Source organism: Vulpes vulpes, chromosome 14 (assembly GCF_048418805.1).
Source record: "Vulpes vulpes isolate BD-2025 chromosome 14, VulVul3, whole genome shotgun sequence".
In the NCBI taxonomy this organism is placed as follows: domain Eukaryota; kingdom Metazoa; phylum Chordata; class Mammalia; order Carnivora; family Canidae; genus Vulpes; species Vulpes vulpes.
In genome coordinates, this window is record NC_132793.1 from 108,422,913 (window position 1) to 108,437,293 (window position 14,381).

The window sequence follows — 14,381 nt, forward strand, 5'->3', positions numbered from 1 at the left end:
TCCAGCCTGTGTGGGGAGGGCTCTCACTGCATCAGGAGGATAAACACTCTACCCTCCTAAATCATACGACCACGTCCCCGGGCCTTCCTGAGCACTGCTCCTTCCCACCCTTTCGAGGAAGCCAGACACCACCACTGATCTTTACCTTGTGGTTTTCTAAAGAAGGAAACCTGGCCAGAGGGTCCCTGGCAGGGAGGAGGTGAGAGAAGAAGGTTTTCATGACACCAGTTTACAATAAACAGGGCCTCAAGCCTCTCACCTTACTGCATATCAGGTCAGAATTACACGCCCCCCGCCCCCAGACCCCAGAGCTCTGACGTCGCATGTTCTGGTGGCCTTTTCTCTGAGGATGGCTGACAGGGACGTAGAGGGAGGTTCAACAGGCCCCAGAAGCCCCAGCCCCGCTGGTCACAGCACAGACAGGAGTGGTCCCACAGCTCCCGCACGGGGTCCCAGCTGTCTCCCAAGGGTCTCCTGTGCCACCACAGACGTTGGCTCCAACCCTCCCACCCGGAGCCCCTCACCCTCCTGTCTTGAGTCCAGCCCTTCAGATATGGTCATGGGGGTTAATGCTTGTGGCTGCCTCTCTCTCCAGCCTCACCTCTCAGCACCATCTTCTCAGACCAGCTTCCCTTACCTTCTCTCTCACCTCCCTCCTTGGTGGGTCTGGAGGGGGTGGGCTTAAGAGGCCAGAGTGACCAGAACTCAAACCCCAGCTTCTCCACTTAGCCACCAGCTGGATGCCCAAAGGCAGACATTAAATAACTCTGGCATGGCTCATTCATTCATTCATGCAGGCACATATGCATGCATTCATTCAACAAACATCTGTTGAGTATCTACCTACCTGGGCCAGACAGTGTGCTCACACCTGGGCCTGGTGAGTGAGCCCAGCAAGGATTTGCCCTGGGGTGGGGGGCCGTTCTGGTCCATTTGCCTAATTTTGCTCCAAAGGCTGGTCGCAAAAAAAAAAAAAACAATATAGATATAACTCACATACCATAAAATTTACCCACTTAAAATGTGCAATTCAACGGCTTTTAGTATCTCACAGAGTAATCTGACCATCACCACGATCAATTTTAGAACATTTTCATCATGCCCCAAAGAAACCCCAAATCCATTAGCAGTTACTACCCATTCCTGTCCCACCTCCAATACCTGGAAGCCCAAACCTGCTTTCTGCCTCTGTGCATTGTCCTATTCTGGGTGTTTCCCCTAAATGTGGTCACGCAGCAGGTGGCCTCTGTGACCAGCTTCCTTCACTCGGCATCTTGTATGCAGGGTTCATGCAAATGGTAGCAGGTGTCTGAGCTCCCTTCCTTTTAATGGTTGAGTAAGATTCCACGTGTGTGTGGACGCATCCTGCTCATCGACCTGCTGCTGATGCCCACCTTATAGGCAACACAAAGAATGTCACAATGACCGTTCACGTACAACTTTCTGTACACAATGTATTTTTCAGTTCTCTGGGGCACAAGCCTCAGAGTGGAGCTGCAGGGGACAGGGTTTGATTTAAGGCAACTGCAACATTTTCTGATCTCTGGCAGAGCAAGTCTCTCTCCCTCCCATTCTCTAGAAGAATACCTTGGCTATTCTCAGATGCTGCTTTTGCACAAACACTTTAGAATCAGTTTATTAAGTCACACAGACACTCAGAAATGTGGTTGGAATCATTCAATCTGTCCATCAGTTTAGGGAGAAGTGACATCTTGAGGTCCAAGAGTCCTTGTCTCCATGAATATGGTCACTTTTTACTGAGGTCTTCCCAAGCTCTGCCAATCATGTTTAATGACTTTCTCCACAAGGTCTTTCCTGTGCTTTTTAGGATTTATTGCTAGCTGTTCTACATTTGCTGTTGCTATTGTAAAAATCAGACCCCTTCTTTGTTCCTACCTTCAAGTAATGCATTTAAAAATAGATTAATCTTACATTTGGAAACCTTACTAATCTCTTATTAATTCTAATAATGTATCTACAGATGATTTGGGGCTTTCTGCAGAGAGTAGTCATGTCATATGACCATAGTGATAACTTGGATCTCTGTCCCCATTGTTATATCTTCTATATTTTATCTTGTCTTCCCGAGCTGCTGGGACTTCCTAGTCATGCTGACTTGGGGTAAACACTCTGCTCTTGCCTCATTCCTGATGTTAAGGAGCTTGCCTTCATGTTTGCTGTTTGCGTGGATTTGGTAGATAATCAATGTTGGTTAAGGAAACCCCGTAGTCTTAATTTGCTAAGGTTTTTAAATGCTGAAAGAATATTTCCAGCTCTTTACACATATCACTTCATTTATTTTTTCACAACAACCCGTGAGGTGGGTGCTGTTTTCCTTACTTCACAGATGAGGCACAGAGAGGTACAGTAACCTGATGAAGGTCACACAGTGGCAGAAGGCTTAGAGCCACCTTCGGTCCAGAACATGGGTCCCTGACCACGACACTGCTCTTCCAACAGCAAGAATAAAACAACTAAAAATCAAAAGTTGTGTAAACAGTGGCAAAATCTAAAATATGATTCTTTGACATTTTAAACAATCTTTACCAAGACTGCTTAAGAGAAAAAGGAGAGAAGGCACAAGTAAACCATGCAGAAAGAGAAGACATAACCACACATGCAAGAGCTATGTAAAATCCTAAGAAAATGTTATAAACAACTTTATACAAATATGTTTGAAAAATCTGCACAAATAGCTTTTTCCAGAAAAAACATGCTGCCAAATTTTATGTTAGGGGAAACAGAAGGACTTCAGGGGGAAAAAGCTGAGTAGATCTCAGCCACTTAAAGGTGAGCTTTAGGGGCGCCTGGGTGGCTCAGTCGGTGAAGAGTCTGCCTTCAGCTCAGGTTATGATCTCAGGGTCTGGGGATCAAGACCCACATAGGGCTCTCTGCTCAGTAGGGAGTCTGCTTCTCCCTCTCTTCCCTCTGTGTTCTCACACTCTAGTTCTCGCTCCCTCTCAAATATATAAATAAAATCTTAAAAGAAAAGAAAGGTGAGCTTAACACACTTTCACGTAGCAGAAAATCCAGCAAGATTTGTCCTAGCAATATAAAGTGGTTTCAGGAAAATTAGAGCTGTGCCTTACACAAAACTTCTAGCTGGATCAAAAGTCTTAGTGTGGAAAATGCAGGTGCTCAAGGGAGGTGGACCAGGCTCAGGACCCCAGGGCAGGAAAATCCTGAGTCAGATACAAGTAGAATCAGTGGTAAAGGCAAGAGTGGTAGGTTGGCTTACATCAAGATTTCAATTAACTGTCGGACAAAGACACAGAAACAAAGATAAAAATCAGGCAGCAGACAGAAGAAGACATCTGTAGCATATCCATCAGACGGAAGACTAATATCCAGGACATATAAATTATGGTCCAACTCAGGAAGGAGAAAGGCAATGAGCAGAAGGAAATAGGCAGAAGATACACCGCGAAGAGGAAACCCATGTATTCTGTTAGATAGCTGCCCTGGGAACCCGAGGAGGAGCGGGGCCCCAATCTCCCTTGTGGGGCTCACCCTGAGAGGTTGGGACACCCCCACCAGGGGGACAAGCAGGGCTTGTGGTGGCCTCACTGGAAAAAGCCCGTACGCCCGGCATACAGAATGGGCCAATAAAACGGAGGCGCACTCATATGAAGAAGTGCTATAGAGCAGTAAAAACAACATGGTCAACATTCTACGTGCATTTGTAAGCTCACGATGTAACATGATAGATTGCTTACAAATGCCTGTAACGTAGAAGAGGAAGAGGATTTGGAGGAGAACGGACATGTCTTGGGGCGTGCAGGGCGCACATGGGCAGGGGACGCACAAGCTCTGTCTGTGGCTCTTATCCCCTTTATGTCAATTAATCTAAATAAACATGATAAAATCGGAATATTTGTGGATTCTGGGAGTTGGGGACATGGGTGGAATTTTTTCTCTGTGCCTTTTGTGTTTTAAAACTTTTTCAAAAGAGTTAGAGCAGGACAGGGGACATCAGAGAGACAGGGAAGTGGGGAAGGGGTGAGGGGCCAGCTGTCCAGGCGCTGGGGCTTCCCTCACCTTCCTGGAGCCATGACTCACCCAGGCCGCCTGGCTGGTGGCTCCGCGCAGTTCCTGGGTATTGATCGGAGACTTACTCTCTGGCCACAAGCTCCCTGGCTGGTGTCTGCAGCAGGAGCTTGGATCCTGAGGGTTGCCACGCCTGGTGTGAGCCAGTGGAACATACAGAGCACACAGTGGAGGAGAGGTTGGGCCAGGAGCTGGAGACCCTGCACCCCAGAGCTCCTGAGTGGCCCTTCTCACCCACATGCTGACACCTCTAAGGACAATTCTGAGGCCCCGGGTGTCCATGTCACCATATCCCCACATTCATCATCGGCAAGCCTAGGAAGACCTGCTGAGAGAAGACAGCATCTGCATGGGGTCTTGAGGGATGAGTAGGAGTTTACTCATGAATAGAAGAAAGAAAGGCACTCTAGTCCCCAGGTAGAGCATAGACAAAGATGCAGGGGCATAAAAGGGGCCTGGCAAGCCCAGGATGTTGCAAACAAGCTCAGTTAGTTTCACCCTCCCTTGAGGTGCCCGCCACCAGCCCACCTGTGACTCTGGTATCTGTGGCCTCCAGAGGGAACAGCTCAGCCACTACCAGGAACCGCCACTTGAGAGCTGCCCCTGCAGGCCTGGTATTTAGCCCTCTCCCCCCACCCCACTCCACCCCCGCCCCGGTCCTGAAGAGGTAGGGAGCCCTTTGGAGGGAGCCGCCCCTTTCCAAACCCTGCAGAGGCTTCACCTCGGGTTCCAGCACGGGGAGATCAAGAAGTAATCTGCTTCACGGAGATATACGGCTGCTGCCAGAGACTCTTTCTCCTCCATTATCATTCTGGACCAAATCAATATCCAAACAACCAAAGTCTAGACGCATAAATGTCAAACTATTTAACAAGAAGCAGTTAGTGCAGAAAAAAACACTTAAATGGCAATTGAAGGCCTGATGAGCCTTAAAGCAGCTTACGAGGATTTATGGGAGATAAAAACAGTTTAACTAAGCCTGGAGCCGGGCCCCGGCGGCCCCGCACGAGGCCATCGGGGCTTTATCTTCCCTGTCAGGCTGCCGAGCGGGGCTGTGGAGTCCAAGGAGATGCTGCACTTACTCTTCTGGCTCATTTCCGCCTTGTCCAGGCTACAGGTTGTGTTTGTGTTAATAATAATAATAGGATGTGATGTGCGATGATACGATGTTGGCGGCTGTGCTGGAGCTGCGGCCGGACTTCACAGTTAACCTGTGCCCCCATCCACTATCTGTTTAACTGTAACAGGATCTACAACCTGTGGAGCACGCGCTACCTTCCAGGCTCAGGCTTCGCTCCCAGGCTCTTCTTGGCCCCCCCAGAGGAAGGAGAAGCTTGGGGGCTGGCCCAGGGCTGCGGAGGTGTCTGCACCCAAATCCTGCCCTGGAGAGCCCAGGTGCTGCCTGCTGACCCTGCTGCCACATGCACAGAGCCCAGTGTTGCTGGCTGGTTGGGATAGGGGGGTGCCAGGACCCCCAGAGAGAGAGGGCGATGACCCCCATGACCCATCCCAAGTGCCCTATAAGTGCCCACTTGCTGTTTTGTGAAATCAATGGTGGCCTCTTAATTGTTGGTCATGACTTCAGGCCCATCCAGTTATTGCAGCACTCAACAAGGGTCTGTAAATCACCTGCGGTTCTCAGAGGGTGAATTAGAACAGGATTGGAATTTGAAGACTGCTCAGATTTCCACGGACTGCCCCTCCTTCTGTCGGCTTCTATGGCAGAGTGGCAGAGCAGGGCTTTCCTGCGGGAGACTTCGCTGTGAGCAAAGGCTAAAGCTTCTAGGATGCATCAGAAATGCCATGGTCATGTCCCAGAATCCTCTGAGCTGAGTCAAAGGCAGGCAGTTCTTCAACGCAGCTCATCTATCTGCAGGCCTCCCTCTGCAGCCAGCTAGCTGACTCTTCTAGAAGTGGGCTTGACCATGATCCACCTGTCACTGCTGCCACAGCCCTGGATGGAAGAGAAAGCTGTGGCCCAGTGACTCATGGCTACCCGTGAGAGCTTGTCCTGGTTGTGCCTGTCCCTTCACTGGACCAGGCACGGCACCAGTCCTGTGCCCAGGATATAGCATGTGCTCAGGGGATGCTTTATGTTTAATGCATCTGTGAATGTTTCTTTGTCTGAAATTAAAGGACTCCCTTCTGACAATGTAATAATCTAGATGCCGGAAAAAGCATCCTGGTGCAGAAGAATTAAGATGCTGCATGAAACAAATAAGGATTATAGACATTTTTAACCTGTTGCATCTTTTTTTTTGAAGATTTTATTTATTTATTCATGAGAGACACATGAGAGAGGCAGAGATCCAGGCAGAGGGAGAAGTAGGCTTTCCCCCAGGCATGGGGATCCCAATGTGGGACTTGATGCCAGGACCCTGGGGTCATGCCTTGAGATGAAGGCAGATGCTCAACCATTGAGTCACCCAGATGTCCCCTGATTTATCTTTTAAGATGCTTCTCTGAGCTACTAGGAAAGAAAGGAATAGGTTCCATGGCCAGAAATGGTGAGAAACAGTGAGTCCAGGATAGCGAGCAGCATGGAATGTGGGCTTCACCCAGGAGACCTCTGCCCATCTCGGGCATCCTAGAGAGGAACTGGGGTCCTCATGCAGGGTCACGGGCTGGGACAGACACCCCTACATGGCCAGCTCTTGTGAAATGGGACAAGGGAACAGACGCCACTTCGCAGAGGAGACAGCAAGTCTGCACAGCCAGGCCTCAGAAATGTTGGAAAGTAAGTTACGATTAATATAAAACTTCAATGGAAACATAACACCCAGGGACAGGCAAGCCGCTACATTTAAAATCTGACGAATCAGATCTGCAAAAATGGTAACAGCAGAGGCATCAGGCAAAAAACAACTTGTTTTATAGAAAGCACTGAAAGATGGTGTAGAAAGTGTGACCTGGGAGAAGAAGTGATCAACACTGATGAATCTGATTTGAGAGAACCAAAGTGAAGTTCTGAAAGTAGGAGATGTGAGACATGGAATCGGAAAAATGGGGAACAGGAAGAGTCACCAGAGCTAAGAAGGAATCCGTGAAAGGTGAAAGGGACACGGAGACGCCGCCTGGAGTGCAGCACAGCGTGGAGATGGTGGCCAAGGAAATGTGAGGAAGTCAGGAAGTCGGAGAGGAAAGGTGAGGGGCTCCAGCCGGCGCTGGGGCTCCAGGAGGAGGGGAGGGACTGGGCAGGCAGACGCTGGCGCGCTAGGCCAGGTGCAGATGCACGATGACCGTGAGGTGGGACAAGAAGGCTTTGTGCTGTCAGTGACAGACACACTCGCCACAGAAGGACAGACGGGCTGGCACGGAAGTATTGGAAGATGTCCCCAGAAACTATTCATCATAAAAGCTGGTCTGGCTATCACTGTATCAGCCGATAGACTCAGGATAAAAGCACAGGTAGAGAGAATTGCCGAATCTAGGTAAAACGTTTGATTGGACTGTAAGTCTAAACCTGTTGACACTTAGTGGCAAGGTGCAGTGAATAAAGCAAACTTTGTCAGACCCAGGAGGAATATGAAGAAAAATAGGCAAATCCCATCACAAAGGGACACTTGAGACATGCCTTGTAGTAACAAAGAGGAGATGACATATGTCACATAGGGTGTTTCTGACAACGCGGTAAATAAACTGAATCTTATAAACATATACAGAAAACTGCACCCACCGCTGGAGGATTCACACTCATTTCAAACACCCATGGAACAGCTGTTAAAAACTAAGCCATGAACAAATCAGGCCTCAACACATTTCAGAGAAGAGGTACCAAAGAGACAACGTTCTCTGACCATGGTGCAATTAAGTTAACATTGATATCGTACATGCGGAGGCTTTAAAACGCACCTATGATGAGCTCCTGAGTCAAACTACATGTCACTATGAAGATGAAGGAACCCCAGAAAAGCATAATAACAGATACAATATATCCAAATTCATGGGGAGCCGCTGAAGGAGTATTTAGAAAAGAGTTTATACGCTTCAATCCTTATATCAGGAAAGAATAAAGCTTAAAATTAAATATCTAAATACGAGAGATAGGATAAGGAATACCAAGTAAGCTCATAGAAAATAAATCACAAACATAAGAATATAAGTAAGTAAAGAGTATTGTGAGCAATTCTATAGCACTAAATAAGAAAATGTAGGTGAAGTGGCCAGATTTCCAGAAAGATATAAAATGCCAAACCTGACTCAAGAAGAAATAGAAAATCCAAGTCATCTTATAGGCATTAAATAAATGGAATCAAGAGTTTAAAAATCTTTTCCAGAAAACAAGCAAAGCAAAACGCAAGTCCCAGGTAAGTACAGGTAAATACAACTAAACATTCAAGGATCAAAGAATTCTAATCTTTCACAAGTTATTTGAGAGAATAGAAAACATATTCCGGCTCATTAAAAAAAATAGGCTTTATTTTTTTAGAGCAGTTTTAGTTGGATAATAGCAAAATTGAGAGAAAAGTAGAAAGAATTTCCAGGTACTTCCTGCCCCAACATATGCAGAGCCTCCCTCATGAGCAACAACCCCCCTCCCACCAGTGGGACATTTGTTACCAAGCACAATGAGCCTCCACTGGCACATCATCGTCACCATCGTCACCTAGAGTCCATGGTTTCCATCAGGGCTCACTCTTGGTGTTGTGCATCCTGTGGGTCTGAAAAATGTCTAATGACAAGTACCCTTTGTACAGAGTAGTTTCCTCTGTGCTATACCTGTTCATCCCCCGAACCCTTCATCCCTCATCCCTCATGCCCACAGACCCTCAAGCCCTGGAAACTACTGATATCCTTTCTGTCTCCATATTGCCTTTTCCAGAATGTCATATAGTTGGAATAAAACAGTGTGTAGCCTTTTCATATGGGCTTCTTTCACTTAGTAATATGCATTTAAGGTTCCTCCCTGTCTTTTCATGCCTTGATAGTTTCTTTTTAGTGCTAAATAATATTTCATTGCCTGGGTGGACTGCAGCTTATTTATCCTTCCAACCTACTGAAAGACATCTTAGTTGTTTCTAAGCTTTGGTGATTATGAATAAACATTCATGAACAGGTTTTGAGGTGGACACAAATTTTCCTTTCATTTGGGTAAATATCATGGAGTAAATTGCTAGATCATACAGTAAGAGTATGTTCAGCTCTGTAGGATCCCATCAAACTGTCCTCCTCAGCGACTGCACCATTTTGCATTCCCACCAACAGCGAGCAAGTGGGAGTTCCTGCTGTTCCTTATCAGGAACATCCTTATCAGCATTTGGTGTTGTTAGTGTTTTGGATTTGGGCCATTTTAATAGGTTAGGTTCATAGTGTTATCTTGTTGCTGTTTTAATTTGCAATTTCCTAATGGCACATGATGTTGAGCATTTTTTCCAGCTTATTTTGACTTAAAAATTCAATTAAGGAAACCTTACTTGTGAACATAGGTGTAAAAATCCAGCAAAAATACTAGCAAGCCAAATTCTACACTACAGAAAGCGTAATAAATCATGATTAATTGGGGTCTGTTCCAAGGGTACAATATTGTTACATTAGTAATTCATTACATTAATAGGTAAAAGAAAAAATTATGTCATCATCTTAATAAATATTGAAAATATTTTACAAAATTGATGATTAAAATCCATTTGTGGAGACGCCTGGGTGGATCAGTGGTTTGGCACCTGCCTTCGGCCCGGGGTGTGATCCTGGAGTCCTGGGATCAAGTCCCGCATCAGGCTCCCTGTATGGAACCTGCTTCTCTCCCTTTGCCTATGTCTCTGCCTCTCTCTTTCTCTGTGTCTTAAATCAATCAATCAATCTATCAATCTATCTTTTTAAAAAATCCACTTGTGTTCTTTAAAAACTTGCTATGTCAGCAACTAGGGTTGGCATAAACTTCTGCATCCTCATAAAGAGGAACTTTAAAACAGAACAAAACAAATAAATCTTAATAAAACAGAAAACAAACAAAAAAACAAACAAAATAATCCCAATTCCTTTAAAATTTGATAAAACACATTTCTCATGCTCCTGTTCACCTTGTCAATGCAATAAGACAAGAAAAAGAAATAAGCAATATAACAATTCCAAAGGAAGACACAGAGCTGTCATCATTGTCCTGTGGTATGATTTTCTATATATAAAACCAAAAATAATCTGCACAGAATCTAGTAGAATTAATGAAACAATTTAGTAAAGTTTCTCGAGAGAACAACAACAAATTAAAGCCAATTGTATTTATATGACACCAGTTAGAAAATGAATTTAGAAATCACCTATAGGGAATCCCTGGATGGCTCAGTGGTTTAGTGCCTGCCTTCAGCCCAGAGCATGGTCCTGGAGTCCTGGGATCGAGTCCCACATCAGGCTCCCTGCATGGGAGCTTGCTTCTCTCTCTGCCTGTGTCTCTGCCTCTCTCTCTCTCTCTGTGTGCCTCTCATGAATAAATAAATAAGTAAAATATTTTTAAAAATAGAAATCACCTATAATAGTGACAAAAAGTGAGGCATTAAGAGATGCATCTGAGAAAAGGTATGCAAGTTCAGTGGTAGATAATTATAAAACATTTAGTGGAAGACAGTAAACAAGACCTAATGAAGATTTATATTATGGATATGAAGGCTTTATATCATAAAGATGTCAATTACTCCCTAGTTAATCTGTAGATTCAATATAATTCTAACCAAATACTCAACAGATTTCTTTTTAATAAACTTGGCAAGCCAATTCTAAAATTTAAATAGAGTAACAAAAAGCCATAATTAGCCAGAGACTAAAGAAGAAGGTGAGTGTGGGAGAGGTTCACCATACTAGATATTGAGGAGTTTTGAAAAGCTTTCACAACAACGGTGGTGTGGTATTGGTGTGTAGATGAATGATAGGTAATTAAATGGAATATTTAGGCACATATGTATGCACATGTGGAAGTTTATGATGACAGCATATGATGACTGATGGGATGTAAATAGAACGGCTTTGAAAAGCAATTTCTAGTACAGTTGAAGATAACACAGGCCATACAGCCTAGAAATTCTACTGATATGTATTCTACTGAATATATAAAATCACATCAGAATCAATCAGAAGGAGTTAGAAATGCAAATTCTCAGCCCTACCCCAGGCCTACCGCATCAGAAACTCGAGGTGTGGCCCAGCAGCCTGTGTTCTAATAAGACCAGGGTCAGCTTCTGTTCCAACAAGGTCATTCTGATGCATGCTAAAGTTTAGCACAACCTTAGAGAAATCTGTGCTGCTGTTCATCAGAGGCACTGAGCATCCTGAGGAGCCATGGAGTACAGAGCTGTGAGTACAGACGTGGGCTACTGTAGGGTGGGACGAGCTCCCTCCCCTGGCTTCCATACACCTCCATGGGCTTTTTCTCGGACACCTTTGTCAACTGTTCCTCCTCTTTGCAATGTCCAGATGTCTCTTGTGGGCGCTGGGGATACATCCATGAGAATCAACATAGATAAAAATCCCTGGCCTCAGTAGAGCTTACAGTTTAAGGGGGAGAGCAATTTAAATTGCATACCAGAAGATTTTAAGTGTTTTATACTCACAGGGAGGAGTATTTACAGCAGAGTAAGGAAGCCCAGGTATGTGGAGGTGGCAGTTTTGATCTTAAACATGACACCCAGGGAAGGCCTCACTGAGGAAGGACAGTTGAGCACAGGCTTGAGGGAATGAGCTGGACAGGTATCTGGAAAATGGTGTTCTGAGTGGAGAGGGCAGACAGTGCAAAGGCCTGCATGTGGGGTGGGAGGACGGTGCAGACATTGAGGAAGACACTGAAGTCCGTGGCCCTTCTGACTGTAAGGCTGCAGATGCAGTAGGACCAGGGAAGCAGGAGCTCAGGTCTGGACCAAAAGGTTGAGAATGTCTACTAGTGCCCAGTTTAGGGGTTTAAGTGGACACCTGCCTGCTGAGTCTGGAGTTCAGGGTGAGGTTGGAGAAGTGGACTTGGGGGTTTTGGGCTGAGATGAATGACACAACCTGGAATGCTCATGGCCAGAGAGTAGATAGATGGAGCATGGATGGAGCCCTGGGGCCCTCCAGAGATGGGAGGGTGTGGAGAAGTGGCAGAGCCAGCAAGAGGAGAGGCAGGAGGGAGACCAGAGCCCTGGACCTCAAGGAGAGATCTCCTGACTTTGTCAGTGCCATGGAGGCACATCCCGTGAACACAGAGCAGTCACTGGGCTATAGCACAGAGGATGGCAGGGGCCTTGTCCAGGGTGGTGGAGTTGGAGAGTGGCCAGCGGAGCTGCCTGGGGAGGGCCCAGAGTGGCAGGAGGAGACACATGAGAGGCAGTGCCTCCCCGCTTTCCTGGTGCAGCTGCTGAGGAGGAGCAGGGAGATGGGGCAGGAGCCAGTAGGCAGGGGCAGCTCAGCTACATGCAATGGGAGAGCTCCATGGAACAATGTGAGGAGGATGTCTCCACCAGCCAGGCCTCACTTTGGGGGTGGCAGTCTGTTTCATGAGACTGGGTGAGGTTCTGAAGTTCCTCAGGTTTGAGCACTTGGCATGCAGGACACCATGGGACTCTCATTTCCCTTCTGCCTCTGTCCTTTCACAGGCGAGGGACAGGTCCGGAGGGGGGGGGGCTCCTCCTTGCAGGACCACAGTGAACTGTTCAACCTCCAGGACCTGCTGACTCCACACACTCCTGTCCCAGCTGATGAGGCTCCCAGGGCAGCTGTAACCAATGACCAAAAACTGGGGGCTGCCTCTTTCAGCTCCCGGGGGCTCCAGATGCTCCTGAGTGTGTGGTCACAACACTCCAACCTCTGCCTTCATGTGGTCTCTCCTCTGTGTGTCTCTGTGTCCTCTCTTTTTCCTTTAAGGACACTTATCATCAGATTTAGGACCCATCCTAATTCAGGATGATGTCATGTCACAATCCTTACCTTAATTAAATCTGCAAAAAAAAAAAAAAAAAAAAAAAAAACTGTTTCCGAAGAAAGTCACATTCTGAAGGTCCAGGTGGATCTGGCTTTGGAACTCACTACCCCAACTGTCTCCTTTCTGAGGTATTGATCTTATTAGTGGAGTCTGTTTGTCCCTCTGTTCCATGAGCCCCTTGAGACAGAGCCATTTCTGATGCTTCACTGTGTCCCCAACACTATAATAGGGCCTATTGCCAGGTAGGAGCTTATGAAGAGGGCAGGGGAGGGGTCAGGGCAAAAGTAGACTTTTGGAGTCGAACAGGTCTGAGTTTGACCCCAGCTCTACGCTGTCCCCTGTGACCCGGGCACACTGGTTGACCCCCTGAGCCTCATCTGTGGATTGGCAGGATGAGCATCTGTGGAATGGCAGGAGAGCTTCTACTCTCAGGATTTGTTGTAAATCACTAGGCATAGACCACATACCCTGAATGACAGCTGTCCTTGAAATCACGCATGTTTCTGGACTGACCTCCCTCCCCTGAGGGAGGAAGAGAATCCTAGGATCCAGAAGGCCAGAGCAGGAAGGGAGACCAGACATAGTCCAGGCTGTACCCCAGTGGACAGATGGGCCACCAGGGGTCCCCTGAATCCCAGGTCCACAGCCCTCCCACCAAACCCCTAGGTGGAAGCGGTGTTTCCCGCGTGGAAGAGGCAGAGGCCTGCTGTCTGCCTGCAGCTGACACTCTCAGAAGAAAGAGGCAGTGACCTTGCTCAAAAAAACATGTTCCAGAAACAACTTGTCAGCCATTGATTGTGGGGATGATGAGGAGGAATTAGTGGCTCGGTGCTCTGCTCACACCCACCTGGGCTGTTCCTGCCGGGCTGTGAACTATTCTGCTTACCGGCATCGCCTTTCTCATCAGAAACAATAGATGCTCGCCTAAATTTAGAAGGTTTTCTGGGAAGAGGGTGCATTGTGACAGTCAGGGGACGATGAAGGGAATACATCCCAGAGCCACCCCCTCATCTCCTGGCACTGGCACTCAGACTCAGATCATGGCCAGTGCGGACGGCAAGGCGGGGGTGGCACTGGTTTCTCTGCCAGGCCCTTCCCGTGCAGGGGCCAAGTAGGTGTGATTATGTCCTTTCTGTAACTGAATCACCCTGATCAGAAGTGATCTAGCCTGAAGTCTCTATGCTGGCGAGAGGCAGAGCCCGGATCCCAGCCTCCTCCTTGCTCAGGCTTGTCTGCAGCCCCTCTTCACCCCCACCCCCCAGACAGAAAGCTTCACCCCCACCTCCCCTGTGACCTTCTCAGTCAAGGTCAAGGCCTAGGTCCACCTGTGCGGGTGGTTGAACAGAGGGAGAGAGAGGATAAGCTCATGGTGCTACAGCTCGAGAGGGCACAGGAGGCCCACCTCCCTGATTCCCTGATGGCACTTTGACTCCACAGACGTGATGCAGCCCTC